Raw genomic sequence first — 25767 nt, forward strand, 5'->3', positions numbered from 1 at the left:
CAGCCAGGGAGCAGAGGGGAGGGGCCAGCCCTGCTGGAGAGCAGAGAGTGCTGCCCAGCCCAGAGAGCATGCTGGTATGCTGGGGGATTGAAACTGGTTTCAGCCGTTTTCAAACTGGTTTATCTGCACTGAACATCTGTGGCCCTTGACACAGATGTGCAGAGCTCCCCTGGGGACAGGCTGAGATCTTGCAGCGATGACAGCATGGTCCAGAGCCAGGGCAGAGCTGCAATCTGCAGTCTGCACACCCTGGCAGATGTGCAGGCAGTGGATCATGGCTCTGCCCCAGCTCTGGACCATGCTGTCACTGCTGCAAGGAGCTGGGGCAGAGTCACAATCCACTACCTATATGTCCCTGCCTGGCAAGCACAGGCCACAGATTGTGGTTCTGCCCTGGCTCTGGACCACACTGTCACTGCACCAAGATCCCAGCCCAGCTCTGGAGCAGCTCTGCACCCTGCCATGCACTCTGCCATCAGAAATGCTGCTGGGGGTGGGAGAGGCTATAGCCACCCCAAAGTTCCCCTTAGCTCCCCATAGCCACCCATCCCAGTGGTGGTGCTGCTGCTGCTGTCTGCTAAGCCCATCCCTCTCCCACCTATAGCATAGCTCCCCCCTTAGCTCTCCCTCACCCCCCACCCCCACCACCAGGAAGAGGCTGGCACTGCTACTGCCTCCAGTGCTGCTGGGGCCAGTTTCCATGGAAACCTTGGCCCCCATGCTATCACAGCATGGCTGCTGCTGGGGTCCTAGCCACGGGGGCAGGGGCTGCTGGGAAATGAAGTCCACTGCCTGCTGGATCCAGCCCACAGTCCAGATTTTGCCTGCCCTTGCTTTAGAAGGGCTACAGATAGCTATCCTTTATTACTGCTATCAACACTAAGTAGAAGGTTTACACAGCTAATGAGAAATAGCAGCATTCCTATTTGTATTACCATAGCATTTTACTAGATACTGTACAGACACAGGGGGAAAAAGAAGATAAGACCAGCCCCAAAGAGATCTCAAATTGAGTATGAGCCAAAAGGAAACAATATATTGGAATATAGCAAGACAGTGTTGGTTGGCATGGTAAGCAGTTTAACCATTTTTATCAACATTGATTTGTGCATGAATGTCTGCAGCAAATCACAAACTTAAAATTAGTTGTAAAAAGGGTTTATGAAAAGTTTTAAAAGGAAGCATTAAGAAAACTGCAAGCTACTTGCAGATAATTCATGATCAGAAAAATAAATTAATATCAAATTAGTTACTTTGAATTATGTTGAGCTTTAACACTCAGTCACTAACCTGTTGTAAACTTCTGAATTAAACTTATGATCACACTTGTCACCATTCCAACTTAGTAAATGTGGCATATTGAGGAAGAACTGGCACTTTACTCTTGTCTTTTTGAAGAAGTTGCACCTAATGAAATATTTCAAGCTTTAACGTGTTTATGCATGAAAGAAACATACTTTCAAAGTTCTACTTTGAGTAAAGTTCTATCATTTATACTTGTTTGTTTGTACTCGGTTTTGAGGTTAGGATGTGGGATTGATTTAGCTGAACAGTGACTTATTAAGTGACAAAATGATGGCTTTCTGGGGTTTTTTTCTTAAATGCAATGAAGAAAAATCACATAAACAACTTTTAAGTGGCTTACTCATCATGAGCACAGCACTTAGAATTTGCATTTCCATCTAGCTAGATCCTGTCCATCTTCTTTTCCCTCTACATCTTTATTAAAGGAAGCAGCAAGTTACTATCAATCAATTGATCTCTGATATTTTTGCCGTCTTTTGGTAAGTTGAAAGGCCCTGGGCCTTTACCACAATAAACTACACTTTGAAATATTACTGTTTAGAGTTAGAGCAATTTTTGATCCTTTCTTAGACTCTTTCTTGAGTAGTAGCATCCCCTACCAACTACTAAATTGTGGCTTTAATTTAGCACACCAGGGTTGCATCCCCTTGAGTAGGAACGTGTGGGTTGTGGTGCCTCAAAGTCTTTTGAAGTGCCACAAAAGGCATGTGATGCAAGTTAATCTGTTCACTGTGCTGCATATTTGCTATGTGGAGGAAAAATTAGATACAGGAAATCCCAGTATCTTAAAAAAAAAAAAGCACCAAAAAACCAGCACAGCACATGTGGCAGCACCTGAAACTGGAGCCTGGCTAGCCAGAGCAAATGACCCACTGAACAACAGGTATCCTTATGACAATTCTGATTGACTCTGAAAGAGTACATGCTAGATCTACCGCACTTGTACAAGATGCTTCCCTCTGCTCTGGCCAATCCCTGCTGGCTGATGCAAAATTACAAGGGCCAAGGCTCAGATCTTGCCTCATTATTTTCCACACATTTCTACGGAAATAGTATACCTCAACACCAGGTGCAAACCTAAACCAAACTTTATATTTAGGAAGCAAAATAATTGTGGTCATAGCCAGTCTTTATGCTGAGGTTTGGAGGGAGAAAACTTCTTTTGTCTTTTCTGATATTATTTATCTATTCAGGGACATATACTCTCTGATGTTAATGTGTGTCTACTCAGAATTTGAGAATGAGGAAATGAATGGGGAGCTCTGGAGCTGTGTTGTACGTACTGAAATACAGCTGCTCTATTCCTGCTTCACATGTTAGTCGTAGGTAGAATCACTCAACAGTGTTCATTTCAGCAATTGAACGTGGCATCACAGAACAGATTCTTAGGAGTTCCCTCCTTAATCATGGTCAATTAAGTACTATATAAAAAAACTCATGGAATTCTAAAGTATACTTCTCACATTTTAGTGTCTTGAAAGTAAGGCTGTCTGTCTTGAAAGTAAGGCTGTCATGAGTCCTGACAATAGATATATTTCTGTCAACATTTGACATCTAAGAAATATGCAATCTAAATCAAGGATATCTACCTGTGTACAACACAGGAGCTAGACCTGTAACTCAGTTACACATAGGGCAATAGTTTCTAGTGAGTTCCATCAACTGTATTCATTCACAAAGATATCATAGAGAGGTAGGGCTAGAAGGGATTTCAGAGTTTATCTAGTCCAACTCTCTGCCAGGGCCCTCCTCCTCCAACCCCCTGCCAGATCCTCCTCCTCCAGCGGCTGGTGGCAGAGAAGCAGAAGGAGGCCATATTGACTTTAAAGGAAGAAGACTTGGCTTGGGAGGAGAGGTGGAGGGAGGAGGACTTTGGCTTGCCAGGAGAGGTCACAGGCAGAGGATATCACCCAGGAGGAGGCGTTTCAGGCCAAGTGCCTGGCCCTGGAGCAGGAGCAGGAGCAGGCCCTGTGGGAACAAAATTCCATCCTGGGCTGGTCTGTGCAGGTCATAGATGATAATTTTGGGGTTCTGGACATCGCCATGGTCCTTGCAGTCTCATACAGGCCAGCTGCTACCCAGCTCCCATTCCCAGTTCCACAGGTGCCCTGACAACTGTCCACCACCCCACAGCAGGGCCCCACCTGGGCCTGGGAGGAGGTCCTCCATTGCCTCCCACTGCCAGAAGCCCATGGCCCAGTGCGCCGCCCAGGTCCACCGCCACCCAGGCCCCCCACCTGGGCCCAGGCCTGCTGCTTGCATGGGTCCACATGGTCACAGAGCCAGATCAGACAGAAGTAGGAATAGGAACCCATGCCAACCCTGCTAGCCACAGACAGCTTCTCGCAGAGGGGGACCTACCCATGCTAGACAACCAGTGGCCACCCAGGGGCAAGCCCTCCACCCACCACATGCACCACAGCATATACCACCCCCCCCCCAGCAGAACAGCCTGAGGCTGGGGTGCTGGCCAGCCACTCCTGGGCTCTGCCTACTAGGCACCCCTCCCCCATGGCCCCCCACTCCAGGACATAAAAAAAACCCACTTTGTATATAGTTTTTGCTGGGAAGAGGGTTTTTCATTGTTGGTGGTTGGAGTGGGTAGTGGAGGGGTTCTGTTTGTTGGGGAAGGAGGAGAAGGGGGATCTATGTGTTGGAGAGGGAGAGGGGAGGGAGATGCGGGTGTGATGTGAGAAGAATAGAGTTATTGTTTGGACTCGTCTTCCATGATAGTGGTGCTGGGGGTTGGCAGGGAGTGGAGGGTCTGTGGGCAGCTGGGCAGGTGGGATAGAGTGGGGAGTGTAGGAGGTGGTAATCATCTGGAGCCTTCCACAGTGCCCTGACCCCACTGGTAGGTGCATGGCTTTCCTGGTGCCTTGGCAGGGGTGCCCACTGTTGCTAGCACAGGTGGTGCTCCTGCCGCAAGGCCACTTCCTTCTGCTGTGCCTCCTCCACAGAACATCTCTCCCTGGAGCTCGCAGATATTATGCAGCACTCAGGCTGTGATGATGACCTGGAGGAGGTTGTCCTTAGCAACCTCGAGGCAGGTGGTTAGGGAATGCCAGCAGCCCTTGAGGTGGCTGAAGGCACATGCAACCAGGGTGTGGGTCTAGCCCAGGCAGCAATTAAAGTGGGCCGTGTGGGGGTCCAGTGTAGGGCCGCATCAGCCGTGGCAGACACTGGTCAGTAGGGTCCCAAGTGAGCAGGGGTGGGAACACCATGGTGCCCAGCTGCAGGTCTAACACCCCCAGCATGAAGCGCCTGCTCTCCAGCAGTCCCACCTGGCTTGAGTTCTGAAAGATGTGGGCATCATGCACGCTGCCTTTCTTATCCAGCACTCACATGGGTGAACATGTCCCCATGGTCCGCAATGGCTTGCAGAACCATGGAGTGAAATTCCCATCAGCTGTAATAGGGGCAGTCTCCATGGGGAGGACATGTAACCACGATGTGGGTCCCATCCAGGTCCCAGATGCACTGGAACCCTGCCACCACTGCCAGGAGGTTATAGATACGGAGCACAATGTGCCCCAACACATTCTGGAGGTCCCCACACATCTCCAGGATGGCCTCCCCACTGATGACCTTGCCCATGCCAAACAGGTGTCCCACATAAGGGAGGCTGGAAGGCGTGGCCAGATTCAGCAGCATGAGGGACAGTTGTTGACAGGGAGGGCCAGGTACATGCCAGTGTCCTTCTGCTCCAGGTCAAGCCAGAGCCGCTGGAGCAGGTCCCAGAAGGTGACCCAGGTCAGTCAGAAGTTTTCCAGTCACTGTTCATTGTCCCAGGTCTGCTGGACAAGGTGTTACCAGATTTGCCCATCACCTTGGGGTGTGCTCATTTATTAGGGACATGTTTCTAGGGTATTTGTAATTCTATCAGTGTGCTGCTTGTGTTACTTGTGTTTCTATACAGAGCTGTATATCTCCCTTCTGCAAGTCCTCACCCCCAATGGAGCTATCTTTCAGGACTCAGATTCCCCATCATGCAGTGCTCCCCTGCTTCTCTGAGCTGGGCAGGGCAAACCAGCCATGGACCAGGTGACAATCAGCGCAGCAGACCAGTGAGATGATTACGGCAGCCAGCAGGATCCCCAGACTCTGGTGGTTGCTACCAGGGCCAGGGGCTAGGTGCAGAGAGGCGGAGTGCATCGTGCAGAGAGGTGGAGTGTGCATGGACAAAGGTGACATATGCTGCCTCTGCACTTGCTACACTGCTCCTAAGCAAAGGAAGAAGCTGCCCAGAGAGCAGAGAGTGAGCTTTTCAAGAAAGCTGCAAAGTGCTGGCAGCTGCAGCTGGAGCCTGGAGCAGACACCCTTACTGTGCAGCATTTTACTGCACAGTAAATCTAGGATGGAGTAAATGCATGTGTAGACACGCCCACTTTCATTGATTAAACCCTAAAGGATCAAATCCTAATCCCATCACTTGACACAGACAGGTTGAACAGTGCCCAGGTGTGAAAGAGAAGTAGGTGTGAAAGCATTTCTTAAAGGCCACCAAGTAGATTTGAAGTCATTATCTAAAATACGTTCTAGCTAATGACCACAGCTGGTATCACAGGTGAAAAAGCCAGGAGAATTTGCAGAGTAATAGGTGTTCTGGCTCTACCTTTGCTTTAGTTTACCCATGCCTCATCTCCTATACTTGAGCTTTGTACCATGCTAAGTACACAGCTTGCAAAACCCTTCAGAGACCTGCCTGAAATTGCATTTTGGTTTATTTGTTGATAGAGCCTCCTTGACATCATAGGCAGGAATAGAGCCTAATTCTAAAGTCCTGTTATTGGATTTGGTTAAGCTGCATGTTCTAAACTTCAGCAGTTTCCTGTGACATCACTAGGATTTTTGCTAATAATTTCTCTCAGTGGGGTTGGAGGCAAAATTTGAACACTGTGTTACTTCCAGGGTTTTTTGTTCAGATGTCAGGATCAGCTTTAGGGCTGTTTTTTGACCAAGATGGACTCTTTGATTGGTATCTGATTCATTAATATAAACCAGCTCTTGTTTCCCTGGACGTCCTGCTCTCCAGAGAAATGTACATGTTAACAGCTGTATTGCTGCGCTGAAAAAGTCCCATTGAATTACACAAATACAGTCGGAGGCTCTTAACAGTTAATACCCTTCTCCTTGCTGAGTCGAGAGGGTCTATCAATCAACCAGAAAGCCTGTTAGAACTGTGTGCTGCCCAAAAATATCAAGGGCCAGTGGAAAACATCTTTATACCATAGCAGAGGGCCAAGCAATTTTAAAAAGCACAACTCCCCAGCCATCTTCCCTGTGTATGCCACACATCTAACAATGTTTAGGCAGGAATAACACAGAGCCAGAAAATTCATTGCAGGTCTGGAAATGAGGAATTAAAAATAAGCCTGCAACTGGAGTACCCTTCAGGACAGCCTGGGAGATAGCTTACTTGAATGAGTGTTAACTCCTCAGCTACTATATAATGCCTTGGGAGCTGGCACTGCCCGAACATACATTTCAAAAACAAGAAACAGTTATTTCTTGATGAATCAGGTAAAGTGGAAGTTCAGAATCTAATTCCACAGGTTCTGTGAGCATCAAAGCTCAGGAATATTTTTAATGAACAGGACCCTTAATTAGTCATTTTGGTTGTTTTATCTTTAATTCATAATTACTGTTTTGCTGTTTTCAAAGATTTTATCAAAGGAAGCAGGCCATTATAATTCAGCATGTAGATTTTTGTTAGAGAAATGCTTTTGAACTAAATATTTTTAAACATACTTACATTTAATCTTGGATGTCTGTATGTTGTTATTTTATTTATTTTTTCAGACTCTATTGGAAAACCTCTGAGGTCAGTTATTTTCAGCAACAGTTTCTGGCAGGTAGTGAATTAAATTGGTCTGAGAAGTCACCTTGGAAAACTCATCTCACTGGAAACACAAAAAGTGAAAAGGAGAATAAAAGACTGATGCAAAAGAAAAAATGATGCTTTTCAATACTCTCTCTTTAACATTGTGATTAGAGGTCATGGATATCTTTATACTCCGAGACCTCTGATTTTAAGGTTAAAGAAAAGTCTATGGGTTCATTTGTCTTTACTAAGTAAGGTTCTGATCTTACATGTCTCTGAGTGAAAAGGCAAACTTAGGAAGTATGTGCCTTTGTGACTATAAAATACAGACAATGGTGTAAACTTTATACCATAGCATATTGAGCGGATGGGAAATTATCTGGATATTACTTGCATTCATATGATCTTGGGGGGAGAGAGAATATAAAGGGTAAATAAATATCATGCAACATTATTAAAAATTAAATGAAATCTCCATACAGTTCACACCAAAAGTGACAAAATATCTACATTTCACACCTTCTCCTATTTCTTGTATTAGTCTAGTTCAAAGACTTATCCAACACATGCCCTGCTTGCAGGAAAACAGCAGCAACATCTCTGTTTATTCTAGAATAAAATGTAACAGGCTCATTCAATAAACTTACAAAAACTTTTTAAATCAATGGAATACATTTTTAAAACAGACAGATAATTGCCATTCTTTTCAACATTTTTTTTCTCTCGTGTGTTTGAAACAAGTAAACTAAGAACCAATTCCATGTAAATCTGTGGAGTGCACACTTGCTTTCTTGCTCTCCCCTCTTGCCCCTCTCTCCATAACATAACTCATCATTCAATTTCCCAAAATAGATGCCTTGGAAGAATTGTCAGTGTTGGGGATTGGGGATGGGTTTTCAAAAGTTTTCATTCCTGGCCCAATTCTACCACTGAGCCTCTTGACAAAGCTGTCATGAACTTGTGTAGAAACAATTGGGCCACTGTTTTTGTGTTTTTTGAGAAGTCCTCTCTAGTCTTCAGAGTCATACCTAGTGAAGCGTTACTTCTCTGACTCCATGGTTAACTGAGCAAAAGAAAAGACTGTTCTTTTGAGAATGTGAGAGGGGACACGTAATCTGACCAAAATTGCAATACAAGATTAAGGAATAAAGAGAGCCAGAAACTAAGATAGCATAAACACTGAAGTCCATGAAGGAATAAATGCTACTTGAGGACCTGGCGCCCAGTGTTTGATATTTTCTGGCCATGTCTATGTGGGCAGCAGACTGTGCAGTTGTTACTGTTGCTGCACAAGTACAAGTTATTTACAGAAGTGCAACGCATGTGTAGAGAGTGATGGGGCTGTCTGGGGCACAAGGGTGCTACAGTGCAAGGGTGCTACAACGCCACCCACCCATAGCACGTTGAGCTGGGGGGAGCAGCTCCAGGCTGGCAGGCAGACCTCCAGGGACTCCTGCCAGCCAGGGCCACACTACCCCAGCTCAGTGTGCTGCAGCCCTGGGCACACACGTAAATACTGCACCCGCAAGCAATCAACTCCAGCACAAACTGCACTAGAGTTTATAGATAGTGCACATAGATGTACACATAGATGCACCCATAAAGTCGTTAACTCTCTTAGTATATACTTCCAATCTTTGCAGTGTTTTTGTCCCAAATGTAGGAAAGTTGTGCAAGTCATACAATACAGGAAAATTGGGTCTGTAGCTTAAAAGGCTAACTTCTCTTTGCCCTTATGCATTTAAGTTTCACAACAGGAACAACCTGATTCTTTGGATGAAGCAGAAGAGCTGTCAACTGCCAGAAGTGATGTTGAATGCCCTGCTTATGCTATTACAAGGACATTTTTTAAGTATTCTATTGGTTTAACTGCTCACATTGAAGTCAATGGAAGTTTTACCCTTGACCTCAATAGGAACAGAGTTAAGCCAATGCTGAATGCTTTGAAAAACCCACTGTTATCTGCTAGCTCACTCTGCAGAACAATTTGAGGTACAGCTGTTCAAAAACCATTGGAAAAAAATTGGAAAAAAATATCAAAGTTGTCTGCAATTTTCAGACTTCAAAATGAATCTAAGTTCCAAGTAGGAGTAGTGATGGTAACGATATCTAAAATAATTCCTCTAAGAAACACTAAGGCACATAAAGCAAGACTTGGGCAGACACTGGGCACATAAGTACAAAACCAATTAAAAAAAATATCTTGGAAGAGGCTGTTTAAACTCATTGAACTTTCCCTAGGTCCCTGCATTTATAGCAGTTCTGATTATCTGCCAAACTCATATTCTGATCAACTAGGCATGCAGGTGCTGTACTGATCTACATTCAAGATAGCACTTGGAAAATGTCAGTTCTTAGCTTGTACTTGTTTCTTGACTATAGAATAGTGATAGAGCAATTCTTGTGTTACAAAGAATTCAGAAAGACCATAGCACAATGTATGACATTATGGGTTCCTATTTTGAATTCCTGGGTATATCTTACAAATTATGTGTAGGTGCCAATATTGTGTGATACCCACATCACTTTTAAAGGGATCTTATGACACCCAAGAGTATCATAGCACACTGGTTGGGAATCACTGATCTAGAAATTTCTTGAAGAGCTGTAAATCTCCTGAGGGCAATCCAGTAGGCATGCTCAAAAACCCAAATACACATTGGCAACATGCAGTTTGGCTAAAAACTCAGTAACTACTTTTCTTCACAAGGGAATCATCACTGGCCTTTTATACAGTAGCCTAGCAGTTAGAATTGAAAGTTGGAGGTCTGGGTTTTATGCCCTCCTCACCCAGAAAGATTCAAATCCATATCTCCTACGTCCCATGAGAAAGCCCACATACTGGGCAATAGGCTAGCTTTGAGGGGGGAGGAAGGAGGAATAACTGTTACACTGTTGTGTAGTGAAGAATATGAAAGTCATGGGGGTCACAATGGAAGCAAGTAAGAAGGATCCTTGCCCAGTGATTAGGGCACTAAACTGGGAAGGGAGAATCTGGGTTCTGGTATCTAACTCCCTGGATTGTTTACATCTTATTAACAAAAACGAGTTATTAGTAGGGCTGTGCAAAATTTTGCTGGCTGTTTCATTTCAACAGCTTTGATTCATTTTGAGCTCAAAACAGTGAAATCAAAATGAAACAAAGGGCTTCAAAACAGCTTCAAAATGAAATGAGGGCAGCTGAAACATTTTTAAAGTTTTGAAATGTTTTGAGTTTCAAAGCTGAAGCTGGGCTTGCCTGCAGGGAAACAGAAAGTAAGGAGAGGGAGGAGGAAGAGGAGGAAAGGACTGCTCCCAGATAGACTGTGACTGTTTGGCTGCCTGAGATGCTGCTAGTGCTACTGTGCTGCTTACTAAGTTATTACCTGTTGTCATTTAAAGTGGTGGACTGGACTGAGGCTGTAGGGGAGGAAGAGACCTCATTGGGGCACTACCGTGTCATGTAGAGGCCCCAGGGCCAGTGAGGGCATGGTTTAACACACACACAGAGTCACACATGTCAGTAGTTTTGCTTGTCAGCAGCTCGAGGTGTAGTTTCCCAGAAACCCCTGCACCTATCTCCTTGAAACTTGGCAGTCTTTGTGGCCTCAGCAGGGGCTACCATGCTGGCTGTTTTTACCCCCTCCCCCCACCCCCCCCCGCCTTCACACGTACAAGTGGCACAAGTTTTGGTTCCAAGACTTTGAGGTGCAGTTTCCCAGAAACTCCTGCACCTATCTCTTTGAATCTTGTTAGGCTTCATACCCTCAGAAGGGGCTACCCTTCCTGCTGTTTTCATCCAAATCTGCCAAAAAATGACAAAGTTATAGGCAATTTTGTGATTCCCCATAATAGTCAATGGGCGAAATGTCAAAACAGCAAAACAGTTTCAACAAAACGAAACGGAACAGCACTTCGAAACGAGACAAAACTCAAAACAAAACATTGTCCCATTGAAAAGGAAGTCAAAATGAACTGGTGTGTTTCGCACAGCCCTAGTTATTAAATATAAAACAGAATTTTGTTATTGACTTTTCAAGGAAAAATGGACAACAACCCTAGTTGGCAGCTCTACTACAAGTGTTATCTTATGGCTGAGTTCAATGCTATTAATGTGAGTTAGGCCTAGCCACTATCCCAGCTACAACAGAGCTTATAGGGGAGTTAGGTGCTGCTGCATGCCTAAGTGCTCTGTGTGAATTGGTTCCAAACATGCACAGAAACCCTAGTATTGATGGCTGGGGCATTTTACAATCCAAAATAAGATAACCTAATGTTTTTAGGCACCTCATGAACTTGACTATTGGCACACTGTCAATTTGAATTACAATTTCAAATCTGGGCATGTAAATTCCACCTAAATTCTATTTAGTAGCCATTTGGAATCTTACCCACTGCAACCATAAAACTGACTATAATTAAGTGCCTTGAAGTAACAAAGCACTGTAGTTAGGTGTGTGTTGTTTCGCAGTATAGTGTGAATGATAAAGTTAATGTGAATGTACAGGTATTGAAAATAATAGCTCTCTATTCATGCTAAGTATTTTGCCATTATTGTTACAGTCAGTAAGACTCACAAGAGTTATTCAATGTAAATTCTTATATTAAATGTTTATAACAGGTTTGAAGAATATGAAAACAGTTTTAATGAGAACAGTAGTCAGTGATGTTAATTCCTCAATATCACTGAAGCAGTCAACCTCCTCAGCTGATTGACAGTTTTCCATACAAGATTGTTAAATAAGAAGAAATAGAGAGACACAATGGGGAAGCAGTGTTTCACTGTCCAGACTACCAAGGTCAGTTAAGACAGAGCATGGTGAGGGAAATAGGAAGTTGCTATCAAAGTTGGAGTAGGATTGGAGTGTTGTTGTAGCCATAACCTGAAACCAGGCTTGAAGAAGGGTATCTTTCTCAAAATCTTGTTTTGCTTTTTTTCAAATTATACAGTTTGTTTTTATATAATCACCTCCCCCTTCCCCTTGCTTATGTTGGAGCATTTCCCTTTTTTTAGAAATTCTCTCTTGGATGGCTTGGATGAAGAACCATATAAAAGCTAATAGGCTTTTACAAAGAGGACCTGGATACTGATTTATAAGAACTGAAAACTTAAGACTCTGACCCTACAATCTGATGCATGTTGGTGGTGCCCAATGGAAGATAATGTGAAGGCAGAACTGGAACTTTTCATATTTAATGCAGTTGTTCCCCAAATTTTGTCCCAATATTGTCCTGTATGTCTTATTAAATATGTAAACTGTTAGTGAGCACTTTCTTTATGATTTCCAAAAGCACTAGGTGAAGGGGATAAGGATAGTTCTACCTTGCAAAAAAGAAGAGGAACACCAGTTTGTTCAGGGAGTGTCTACACCTTAGGCCACACAGAACCCTTCATAGCGCTGAACTCCTTTTGTATCCCTGCAGAGATGTGCTTAGAGACAGACAGTGGGTTTCTGACAAGACTGATCGATTCCTCCTCTCAAGATAGGGGGATGTATGGACTTCAGAAGATACTGCAGCCCTTGTACATCAATAGCAGCTGTGTAGCCTGAAGAAGTTATTCTGTCTCACCAAAAAATCTGCAGAGGCAAGCCCATATGCTGTGGCTGAGTACATAGGGAAGCATTTCCCCTTGATGAAATGGGATCTTGTATAATTCTGTTCCTTGTTTTATATATAAGGCTTCTCTTTAAAAGTTAGACATGAATAAATAGATTTTTTTTCTTGAAAAGCAAATTCTCCTAGAGGAATTGTTCAAAACCTCATTCTCTTCAAATTAAATTCACATCTTGGGTTTAAAAAATGGAGGATATGCTAACTTTGAAAGAGATCAATCAACAGGGGACCATGATCTTCTGTATTTGAATCCCATGAGACAGCACAACTAAATGAGTCCCTGTTTTGTTTTTAAACCATCCTCCTTTCTTTGAAGTTGAGCTCCTCCTCCTGCTGCTGCTGTTACTGCTAAATAATGTATGTCCTTGTGTTCCAAAAAACTAGGCATCCATCACAGCATTCAAACATCACTTACTTTTCTGGCTCACAGCTGTAGGAATTCACAATGGTCCAAGGCAATTTTCTTCCCTCAAATGTGCTGCTCTCCTTTTGCTTCATATACTTTCACAAAGAAGAAAACCCCCTCTACACGGGTGCATGAGAGTCTTGCAGGTTTGTAGTTGAGCTCTGATATCAACACCAGCCTGTCTGATATGATGGGGATTTCCCATGGCTGGATTCAAGGCTGTCCAACTGGTGGCTGTAGGGCCTCATGAGGCCCATGAGGGGTTAATTTATGGCCCCTGGAGTCCCACCCAGCCATCCCTCCCTGCATTGCTCCAGCTGCAGTAGCAGCTGGGATCTCCCCCTCCCTCCTTCAGCTTCCACTTCCTCTCCCCACTTTGGGGTAGGGAGAGAAAGGAGGTGAGAGAGGAGGAGGAGGGTGTTACAATGCAGAGCCCTCATGTGGGGTGGGGTGGAAGAGGAGTCTATGGTTGCAGAGCTGAAAATGAGGCTGGCATGTCCATATGGTGTGCAGCCCAGGGGCCATGGCTTGTTGGACAGCCCTTGCTTGCCTGATTATGCTGCAAAATTGGGGCATTCTCTTCTGTCTGAATCTTGCCTCTCAGTAGAAGATCCATGGTCTCAGCAAAAATACAGGACCAAAGTAAGAAAATTCAGTTGACTGGCAAAGTTATTTGTGTTTAGTTCTGATCTCACATTAACACTTGCAAATCCAGCCTAACTCAATTGAAGATTATGTAATATATCAGTTTTATACAGGTGTGAGAACAGATTTGATGTTTGTTCTCTGAACCAAACCACAAAGTGGAAAGCAAGGATATAGATGTATTAACATGTTTTCCATTAATTTCAGTGGGTTTTGGACTAGGATCATAATTGCATGTATACTGCAATATATTTTAATGCCTGTCCTTACCGTATCTCCACTGCAAATGAGTTTACTTGAAATCAGCAGCTGTGAAAACCCATGTAGAAAGCCAGTGGTGATTGGTAATATATATGTATTGATTTTTCTTTTTAATTATTTGGATGACATAAGCTTACCGCATTTTCTCAGATCCTTTCTCCTTTTATCACATACTACTGTAGTTTTGTGGCTTACAATAGAGTTTCTACTCACTTGTTTATTATAGGCTAAAGTGGATGGATGTAAAAGGACCCCTTTTAGTCCCCCTTGCAAGGAAGAAGGGGAAAGATCCTGTAAGGATGATTACTGGCTGAAGACCTCACCACTTAGAGGAATATAAAGAAAAGGCCTCAGCAGTAAGATGCAGAAGGACTTGGACAGTGGAGAAACCTGAAAAGATTAGAAGGGCAGCCAGTACCATCCAAGGCTTATCCAGAAGACAAAAAAAAAAAAAGAAAAATTAATAAAAGGACTTTCCACGGAAGGGAAGACCAGCCATAACAGGCTTTGAATCAGTAGATTCCCTGGAGTCTCAGCTCTGAGAGTCACCCAACCAGCGAGGCTTCTCCCAGTGCCTGAACACGTCAGGTGAGTGGGGAACTGAAAAAAGAGGGAGGACCTGCTTGAAATGGGAATCATAAGGCCTGCACCATGTCCAGAAAAGGGGGCAGCACTGGGTGGTCACAGTGGTCTTAACAACAATAGATCCTGGGGTAAAAAGGAATCATGCCTTATTGTGACTCAACTGTTATGCAGTCACCTTTTACGCACATGATCTTATATTGTAGCATGTGGAAGCTAACCTGCAGAAGCTTAGCTCTTGGGGAAAGAGGGGTAAATTATCTCAGGCTGGCTTCCACTTTCATAGGTTAAACAAGTGAACAAGAAAGTTACTGCAGAGCAGATAATACATGTGTTCATTTTTTCATGTATCCATACCCTTAGAAATGGGAACTGTGTTCTCTTTCTGAATGTTAGTAATAAAAGGATTTAGAAAGAAATAATATCTGATTTATCTAGAAAAATGAAAACAAAATGAAAAGTAAGTAGAGCCTTTTTTTTTTTTTTTCCAGATCAGGGCTGGGAGGGAGAAGGAGGGCTGTTTCCATCTGCTGCAAAAAACCCAACCTGCCCCTGGCTTAGACTGACGTTGAAACGAAGCAGAACATTTTCCCTTTAGCAAAGATTCTTTTTTTGTCAGTGTGTTGAGTTTCTTTTGCTTTAAGGAAGGTAGCAAAATTTAAAGGAATTTCACAATATGTCAGAAGTCTGAAGTCTATTAGTGTTGGATTATTGGGAATTGAGCAATTCAAAAAGAATTGCTTTGAAAAGAGCAGGTCAAATGAGCAGTGTCAATACTCAACTATAGATCTGTCACTGAGGAACAGAAAGATTCTTTGTTGTAAAAGCCTAAGAAAGTAGGATTTGGACAGATCCAAATTCCACTGAAGTCAATAGGAGTTTTTCTATTGACTTCAGGGAACTTTGCATCAGCCTAAAGTTGGCAAGAGAGAATGTAATCGAAGCACAGATCAGTGTTGAATGTAATTAATGTCCTTTTGGGGAAAAAAGCCCTTCTCAACATTGTAGATGGACAATGTGAGATTATGACACACTGATCCTGGTAAAATGGAAGCACCCTCTTTCAAAAATATGTCCTTAATTTGGCTGAGTGAAATGTCCTTTACTCTGACTTCCCACAGGAAAAAAAGTATGTCCCTCTTTACTTGCAAGCTGTCAGTCATGCAGCAATGAACATAGACATTGTATGAGTCACTCTTCTTTCAGTTCTAATCTCTGTTCATAGTGACAAGTGAATCACAAAAAAATCTGTTTCTGACTCCTGAAATCTTCTGTCTGGAGAAAAAAACATATATATATAAAATGTGGGTGTATGCATATATTAAAAAAAATTATGCTTAACTTACCCCATAAAGGCTACAAACAGACATCACATTTTATCGCAGAACAAAGTGCAATTGTTCCGATGTCCATAACCATTGACCTGAGAGAGATCCTGAAAAGGCTCACAGGATAAATTAACAGCTTATCCCAAGACACTGCAAAGTGTGTCTGAATGGTTATCCCAGGATTACTTTACTGAATCAGTAGCAGAAAAGCAGTAGTGCAGTCATTCATTCACTAAACTCTGATTAGAAGCACAATGAGGGTACATGCCAATTCAGGACATTCCTGTTCCAGGCAAAGCACAACTTGTCCAGGGACAAATGCAACATCTGTCCCTAGCCTAAGAAACACTAATATTTAACATATACACCTGCTCAAATAAAGTGATCCTGATCCTTGAATAGTTTGGCAAGATAGTCGTGGAAAAAAATTAATGGATCCTAAGGGCCTAGAACATATGAACAACTTACTGAGAAATAAAAGCAGGTGTGGCTTTACCACACATCTGGTAAAATATGATAACTGCTAGTGTGCCCACCTTCCCCCAAGATAAGTGAAAGCTAACCTGTGGCAACTTTCACTCAGGCTGTGCTACCATGTTTCAGTTTTCATCTACCATGGAGTGAGAATATGTGCATAACGCAGGAGATGTGAGGTGATGCCTCTCCCCTTTTTATTCAACAGAAAGTTGCTCCTATGTCCATATCCTAAAATACTGAACACATGAAGTGAATGATCCTCGATGCGGATCTGCATAATTCAGAAACATAACCTAGCACAAAGACTTTTATCCCTAAACATTCTGTTAGCTCTCTGAAGCATGTTAAGCTAAGATATCCTCTAGGCAACTTGTCCATCTGGCCATACATCCATTTATTTAAGTTCTTATACAGTAATATCTAAGCAATTATTGATGTCCCACTGGTCTTCTTGGTGTGTATATATACGTATATAATCTTGCCATGCAACTGTAGTAGGAAGCCAGACACCTGGGGCATGAGCTGTACAGAAAACCAGAAAGAGGAAGCAGCTTTAGAGAGAGTTGTTCTCCTTATTCTGTCCTTTCAAAGTTGAAAGATTTTTTTTTTTTTTTTTTTTGCTGTAATCCTGTGCCATTGTCTCTTATCAGTGCAAAAATATTGGTTTTTAGATGGCACTTTCATTTTTCAGTTCAGCTTTAACTTCACCTTAAATTCATTCTAAATATTTTACCTGTAACTTTGACAGTAATACTGAAACGTACTGCAACTAAAAGATGCTAGGCTTTGTTTACACACAGATTTTGGACTGCTTGTAACTATTTTTTTAGGGATGTGACTTCTGGGGAATACTTTTCTTGAAATAGATAGACTAGTACACAGTATGGACATGGTTATATGAGAATTCAAGGGCCTATAATTTTCATCTTATTCCCCTTCTTGTTCAAGTATTGCTATTCTAGTATAAATCACCTTTCTACTGTCATATTTACACCTATGGTAAAGGGGTGGTGTCACTTAAACTATACTAGTTCCATTAAAACAGTGCATCTTATGTATACAGATGAGGTCTTAGAAAAAAAAAATCCTCAATTCTTCCTCCTGCCCTTCCCCAGTGTGTTGACTTTGTGCTGTTTCCACTCTGTAGGGTCTTTCACATAGCAGATGAGTAAAAAAAATGTAGATGGGTAAACCAGAAAAAAAAGTTGCGGGCAGGAGGTTGGGACATTTGTAATATTCAAAACTGTTTTTAACTGAGTTTCTGAAATTGATTAAACTTCAAGTTAATGATGCCCATTTAGGTAACAAAAATACTGCTAACAAATAAACATTGCTAGTTACTATGCATTTATTGGTAGGCATTTATTTTTATACTACACTTGTGAAGAAAAATGTACAAAGGGAACATCACAAACCTTGTAATCACTTTGCTTTGTACTGGCCATGTCAAATAGTCTCTCTATCTGTGAATCATACTGCAAGACACTCCTTGTAGGGGAAGGAAAACAGTGTTTCCATCCAGACTTAGACTGTCAGAAACCTAACTTACCTTGCCCCTAGTAAGACTGTTTAACAAAAAAGGACTTGACTGCTCAACACAATAAGTTATATTGTTGTGTAACTGCAAAAAGATTGATATAGCATAGTTTAAGACATCACAAGATGATATATCAGCACAAATATGAAAGCCTTAAATTATAATATACCCACTTTTCCTGTCATCATTATATACCATCATTCACAGAGGTACAGCACTTGAATTCTTGCTGAACTCTCTGGCACATGCCCATTAGACACATTTACTGCCAAATATATGTTCTCCTTAGTAAGCCCAGAGCTCCCATTGTTACTTAGGAAAACGTGACCTCGCGCCAGTAGAACCTTCAGAAAATAATTATAAAATTACGTCTGAAAAGAAAGAAACACAGGATTATGCCATTGTTGCATTTCTCACTATGCAGTTCTCACTATGCCATTCTTTGAAGACTCATTGGATTTTTTAGGGTAACAGCAGCAGTTTGAGGATTTTTTCTACCTATACCTGCTGTACAGTTTTGATAACACACAATTAAATACATATTGTGGTGTGTACCCATTTGGGGGAGAATTCTGTTTCACCTAGTGCATGACCTAAGTGCAGCTTGCAACCAACTCTGAGTTACCCTACTAAAATATAGAAGCAATTCTACCACCCTCTCTGGATGCATTAGTGCCCTTGTTATAAGAGAAGGATTGCCTCCCAGAAGTGGTCAGATGTCTCTAATTCCTATAACAGGAACACTTACAACCTAGAGGGGATAATGGAAATACTCCTATATGTTAGTTGGTTAATTCAGAGTTGGGCACAAGCTGCACTTTACTTGTCCACTAGGTGAAATATAATTATGCCCTTGGTGAATAGTACAGCTGTGAAAACTCTATAAATATAGTAGTTGAAGCATAATACAAACTTGAAAAATCTTAGGATTAAAGTGATGCAGTCTATCACTATTAAATTCTATGCAATATAAATAATCCTTAGAGTAGAAATGTTATATATTGATTTGTACTGAAATAAAATGCAACACCCCCCCCCACAAAAAAAACCCCAAACCCCAAACTTTTTTATTATTAACTAAGAATGTAAGTAAAATTTCTTTGTTCCTAGGATAAAATTATTTATTTTCTAAAAATAAATACTTAGATTTGGTGATTTCTGAGGGGTTTTTCCAATCTAATCTTTAGGCTTTATCTGAGGCACTGTAATTACAGCGTGTTGGAGCAGGCTCCAGCATCACATGTATTAGCATCCCTGCCTTAGCTGAAAAATGGCAGCAGGGGCGGTTTAACTAAAACTTGTTCAATGACCTTTAGTTAAAGCACCCCAACCGCTGTTTTTCAGTGCAGGGACACTGATACACATGATGCTTCTGACGGTTTAATTAGAGTGGCTCCCAGAGTACTCTCATAAATACTTAATGCAATCAGAATAAAGTATAATCTAACCTCAACAAAGTTTTGGAGTTTAAAATTTCTGTAAATACTGTGTCAATGCAAAGGTTCTGCAATAGATTGTTACAGAATCATAGGACCAGAAAGGACCTGTAAGATCATCAAGTCCAGTCCCTTGCCATGGGCAGGAAGTTATTGGGCTCAGGTGAGCTCAACAAGGTGCCTGTCCAGCCTCATCTTGAACACCTTCAAGAAGGATGACTGCACCATTTCTGCTGGGAGTGTGTTCCAGATTCTGCTGACCCTTACAGAGAACAAGTTCTTTCTTATATCTGGCCTGAATTTACCCTCTATTAGTTTAGGCCCATTGGTCCTTGTCCTCCCTTGAGGTGCCTTCCTGAAGAGTTGCTCCCCTAGATCTTGATGTTCAACCCTGAGGTACCTCTCAGCCTTCTCTTACTCAGACTGAACAGTCCCTGTTCCTGGAGTCTCTCCTCATAGGGCCTACCCTCCATGCCCTTGACCATATGGGTGGCCCTTCTTTGTACCCTCTCAAGCTTATCCATGTTCTTCTTGAAATGCAGTGTGCATAACTGGACACAGTACTCCAGCTGAGGCCTCATCAACACCAAATAGAGAGGGAGGAGCACCTCCCTCGGTCTATTGGCCACACGTCGGCTCATACACGCCACAGTTCTGTGTGCCCATCTGGCAGCCTCATCACGCTGTCGGCTCATCTTCATCTTCTGGTCAATTGTGACCCCCAGGTCTCATTCAGATGCTGTGCCAGCGAGTGGGCCACCACCTATAATGTAGTTGTGGTGAGGGTATTCATGCATCCCCAATAATATCAGGATGACTGATGCATACCAGCATTTTTTTAAATTAATTTTCCATCTAGATATCTATCACTCGATACTGATGAAAACATACTTTTTAGTGGATAAGTGAGCTGCTAAATTAGAACTCTTAAAATAACAGTAAACTGCCATAAAACATTTTCAAAGCACCATACTTTAGTTCTGATTTAAACTGCATGCTTGCATCTTGCCATATTCATAGCTTACAGTAAACCAGTGCTATACATGAGGAATAGGTCCTTTGTTTGTAAACTTCTCGCTGTTCACAACAGTAACACTGATTTCAATTAAATAACTCCAGTTTGACAGCCATACCATCTTCTTGACTCCAGTGATGCAGTTATTTCAACTTTATTCTGACAAAACTGTAAAAAGAAACTAGTTGTTTTGTTTTGATATGGCCTTGAATTCCATCATGTGTAGCTTCACATAAATCAAGAACCAAATTTGACCCATTTGGGAGAATTTAGGAAGAACAGGAGGGATACCAAACTCTGAGCAAAAACAGAAGAAAGGTATTCTTATTTTTATAGTCACTTTGATATAATATATCTGCATTTTGCCTAAATGTCATTCAGCAAACATGGCTTATTAAAAGAGCTCCATCTTCTGGTAACTAATAAGAAAGAACCCCTTCATAGATCTGTGTGTGGCAGGGAGGAGAAGCTCAAGCTTAAAATCATTTACAAAACTTAATGAAAAATTGATCCCGAGCAGCAAATGTCTCGAGTGGCATTCCATGGAGTCTCTGTGACATTTTTGTGTTATAGTAATTTGTTACTTGTTAACCTTGACTTCTAACCTTTTGTCAGGGATCCTAGTAATTATTGAATTAAAATAAAAGGGCAATATATTTTAGCAGTTTTGAGGAAGAAAAGTAATACAATACACAAAGAGTAACAAAAGGAAAAGGAAGATAACATACTGTTCATTTTGTGGCAGGTCATATTCCTAGCTAGATACATATTTGGGAGAGACCAAAGCCTCTAAAAAAATTTCTTTAGCTTTCAGTGAAGAACAGAAGTTATGTTTAAGAAATTTATGATTTCATGTATTCCTGGTCCGTCTATCTGACCTATGCACTTATAAGGTACCCACACAATCTACAAGGAACCGATTCTATGAAAGACCTGCATTACCCAATATTCCCTTGATTTTACTGATTTACATGCACTTGTTTGTCTCCAAGAGGGGATGTTGTAGCTGTGCTAAGGAAAACTATACTGGTCCCCAGGAGTCTCATTCCAGGATCTGTGGATCCTGACAGCATCTACAGGATGGTACAATGTTGGAAGTCAGATGAGAAATTACACTGAAAATTTTACCGCTCATCTCTGGTAGATACATAGGCAGATATTCAAGGTCTCATAGCACTTTCTTGACACTGTGATGGTATTAGAAGAAACTAGCTTAATTAAGACAGGATTACTGAACTGGGGGGATAAAAGATCTACAGCAGACAGAAAGACAGATAGATGGAAACAAACGGACAGGCTTCAGATCAAGAGTAATTGAAGCTCTAGTTAAGATATTGGAGCCTTTATTCTTCAAGCAACCCTGTGCAGGGGGGAAGCCCCATTGAAACTGGACTGACATAACTCTGGTTGTAATGCTAGGGCCTTAGACAGCACCTGACAATGCTGATAGCTAATAATTGCTTTTCAAATTAAAGGCCTAAATATTAAGAGCTGGAAATGGAAGATTTGGAATTTTGAGACTGATGAGCTGATATCCTATTGCAGGAAATATAAATCAGGTAATTGATTATTTACATTCCTATTTCACCATTACTAAATAGTTTATTGCTATTTCATCATTACTGATTAATTGCGTGTTCTGACAAATAATATGAAAAGTGTATTTTCAAGTATTAATCTTTTACTCCTCAGCCTGTAATGAAATTAAAAAAGCAGACAGGAAAGAATGTATCCCAAATGATCCATCAGATTTCTGTTATTTAGATTTTTAATAACTTTTTGTTAAGTTGTGTCTGGGGCAGTAATTACTGGATTCACTTTTTTAAAAAAAGTCCAGTATCTTTCAGGGGCATCTCTAAAATCACAGCTAAGTGTATTACATAATTGGTTATGAACTGAGTATGACTAACCTTAGAAAATTAGAAGTAGTTTCCTTATCATTAGAGCAGTACGGTTTGGGATCAACCTTCCATTAAACATAGTAGGTCAAGAATCCTAACAGGTTTTAAAATGGACCTTTGATATGTTTATGAAAGGGATTATATGATGTGGTGTCTGTGACAAATGGGAAATAAACTTAGTGACCCAGGAAGTCTTTTCCAGTCATATGTATCTTTTTATAGAACACATAAGTCAAAGGTATCAAATATGAGGCTCATGGACTAGATCTGGCCACAGAACCATTGTCTCTGGACTGATACTCCTCGTGGGGCTCTGAATTTGTGAGCAAGGCTGGGGGAGTTGCTGTAGAATTAGGGGTCATGGGGCCCCACTAGGTGTTATCATAGGGGGTAGTGGTGGCAAGTGAGGGCCAGTAAGTTTCCTTGGCCTGTTGATACTTGGTCCTCTGCTGCTTTTCTGCTGCCTTCACCATACCCCACTACTATCAAATCCAGATTCAGTCCTACAGTTTGGATCTGGCCCAGAGTATGTGATAAATTTGACAACCCTGACATAAGTAATCATATATGCAACTGGGAATCTGCCAGGATTGACTTTGTCCCTCATCCTGTAAGGCTCCATGCAGTACACAACAGGGAGTACCAGATTGTTACTCTCCACAACAGTTATGACCATACATCAGTAATATAAAGCGCTACATCCCAAATTTTAAAAAATGGCCACAAACTTAGAGTTCCCAAATATGCATCTTAAATCTGACATTCAGAAATTATGAGCAGTCCATAAACCCCCATGCACTTCAATTCCTAAAATGAAGTCTGAAATTATCTCCAGCTGGCTAACTAACAAGAGTGGGAACCAAAATCAATGGTAAGTTTTGAAAATTTTGATCTAGGCACAGTCATCTCAGTAGATCCAAGTGCCTTATATTCCTCCTCCCTTACTCTCTAGACTACAGGTAAAAAACGGGTGAAACATATGTGATGAGTAGAACTAAGGAGACATGGGTTTAAGTTTGACTCCCCCCTCCCCATGTAAGTGTAAATCTAGTGTATATATGTGCTCCCATACTCGATTTTACTCTGCTGCTAATCAAGTCTACCTGGCAGCTACATGGAAAACCTCTGATATATGATCCTGTTCCCCTCCGCAACCTGTGCCACTGATCAGCCTTTAACTATGAACTTTTACAGGCAAGACTGTATAACCACACAAAATAGAGCATTGCAGTGACACATAGGGGGTGCACGTGCACCCTCTGAGAACGCTGGTGCACCCTTTGACAAGCTGCACTCCCCACTTAGCTGACAAGCAGGGGGTGCAGGCTGGAGCACTGGTGTCCCCCCTGCGAGCACTGGCCAGGGAGTGGGGGCACCAAGTGAAGTGCTGCTGGTATATCCAGGAGTTGGTGCAGTTGGTGAGATTGGCCGTGGGGGGACCTCCCCCCCTGCCCCGGTTGCTGACTGGTCACTGAGGGGATACATGCTCCCCTCCTCCCCCCGATTCAGGTGGCACCAGTCGTCCATGGAGCATCAAACACCTCAGAGGAAAAAAATGTTAGTTGAGTGCTTCTTTGCTGTCACATACAGGCTGGTATTTCATTTTACATATAATACTTTTCAGTGTTTTGTTAACTAGTTTTCCCCAATGGTTCCTCATAGTGAATTGCAAACCCAATGAGTATATGCAAGTACAATGTCCTTTGACTAAGACTCAAAGGAGTCTGTAATACTAAGTTGCCTAAAAATCTGGTTCTTTCTGCATTTTTCTCCTGTTCAGGAAGAAAGGATATCCTTGGGCTCATTATAGATTTCGAAGTTATTCATTTGAATCTTCTTTAAAACCTCTCTGAAACTGAAGATGTTCAGGTCTAGTTTGACTTTGGTTCAGTAATTTTTTTAGAGGTATGAGAAGTAATGGAACTTTGACCCATCTGATTTGGGATTCCACCAGTTCCACAAGCTCAGCATTACTTTGATCTGAGGTTTCAGTTCAAACCTATCTCTAATAATAATAATAATAATAATATTCTTGTCCTACATTATAGCAGAAAAAGGAAAAACTACTTTTATTAAAATTGCAAACCATTCATTGTATCATTTACTCCCAGCTTTCTCCAGCTTTTGCTTTTCATACCGAAAATTATTAGGTTCTGTTTCTGCCCACAGGTAAACTTTATGGCCACAGATTAAAACTGGTTTAGCCACTTCTGTGCATGGTGACAGTAGGGGAAGAAAAATACATCTTTCCAACATAAAAATATTCTTGTGGTTTTACTGTGTTAGAAATTTTTACAGTCAAAACTAAGAAGGCATGAGAAGTGAAGCTGTGCATACCCTAATTCCAACAGAAATGTCTTTTTTTATTTCATCAGGGTGCAAAGGTCTGTCTGTAAGCTGTGCAGATAATTATTTGCATAATATTGACTTCATTAATCAATCTCTTTAAAAATCTGTGATACCACTGGTTTAAATGGTAGGACCCTTGGCTCAGTTCTTATATGGGAATACACCTGCCAGGTAACCTTGGCCAATTTGCAGTATCTCTTTTTCCTCGCTCACTCTTCGTCTTGTTAGTTCTTCCATTCATGCACTGCAGTAGCATAGGTAGGAGAAAGCAACAGTGGCACCAGATCCCATGCAGATATAAAAGGGATACCAAAACATCTCCTGAGAACCCCTTCTGGGTTAGCTACTGCAGCCACAGCACAGTGATCCTGCACTGCAGTGGCAGAAGCTGGGGTCTTTGAGTCTTTGGAGTGAGGTAAGATTCATTAATACCCTACTTTTCCACAAGCTGGGCACAACATCCTCTGTCTTCCCTCCTCCCCTGCCCCACCTCCACTTTTCCCAGGACACCAAAAAAGCCACTACGGCTTTGCAAAAAGGCAATGTTTTGTTTTGTTTTCAAATTTGGTGGTTTTGGAGGACAGCGAATCATTTCGGTGTTTCAGATCACTGTTCTGTTTTGATTCAGCTGAATCTGTTTTGGAGTTTCGATGCCGTTTCAGTGCTGATTTGGAGTTTCAGATCAGCCGAGGAGAGGCAGGCACAGTCGGGCGGCTCCAGGTTCTCCCACGACTCCTCCGGCTGTGCCTGCCTCCTTAAGTGGGGGAGCCATGGGAGAAGCCCCCATGGCTGCCCTGCCCTGCCCAGCCTATCCCCTGCCCAGCGCCAGCCTCCTGGCACTTTAAAAAAAAAACAAAAAACGCTCCCCACACACCGGCTGTAGCAACATTGATCAGGGCCCCTGAGGGCTTGTGGCAGAGCAGTAGGAATCACCACCCCCCCATCTCGCACCCACGTGACAGCTGTCCCATGGTGCAGGTGCAGCACATCTTGGCAGGGCACTGAATGCTGTCTGGGAGCTGGGGTGGCTGGGGCTGAGTGGTGCCAGGCTCTGGCTGACAGATGGATACAGCCCAGGTGGCAGCAGCTCCTTCTGGCTGCCACCACCA

At 42.3% G+C, this 25767-nt stretch overlaps 1 long non-coding RNA gene across 2 annotated transcripts in view; it reads right to left on the reverse strand.

Annotated features, from left to right (window-relative positions):
* Nucleotides 1-663: 663 nt before the first annotated feature.
* Nucleotides 664-25767, reverse strand: part of LOC109284216 (uncharacterized) — a 28417-nt gene continuing 3313 nt past the window's right edge. The window contains exons 2-3 of one of the 2 annotated variants that reach the window (XR_002091587.2): nt 7058-7205; nt 664-1407 (exon numbers count right to left, since the gene is read on the reverse strand). This is a non-coding gene — a long non-coding RNA (uncharacterized LOC109284216). Of the gene's footprint in view, nt 3274-7057; nt 7206-25767 lie in introns of both variants that reach the window. The other variant, XR_002091589.2, reaches the window with a different exon arrangement.

This window comes from Alligator mississippiensis, chromosome 4 (genome assembly GCF_030867095.1).
Source record: "Alligator mississippiensis isolate rAllMis1 chromosome 4, rAllMis1, whole genome shotgun sequence".
Taxonomy (NCBI): domain Eukaryota; kingdom Metazoa; phylum Chordata; order Crocodylia; family Alligatoridae; genus Alligator; species Alligator mississippiensis.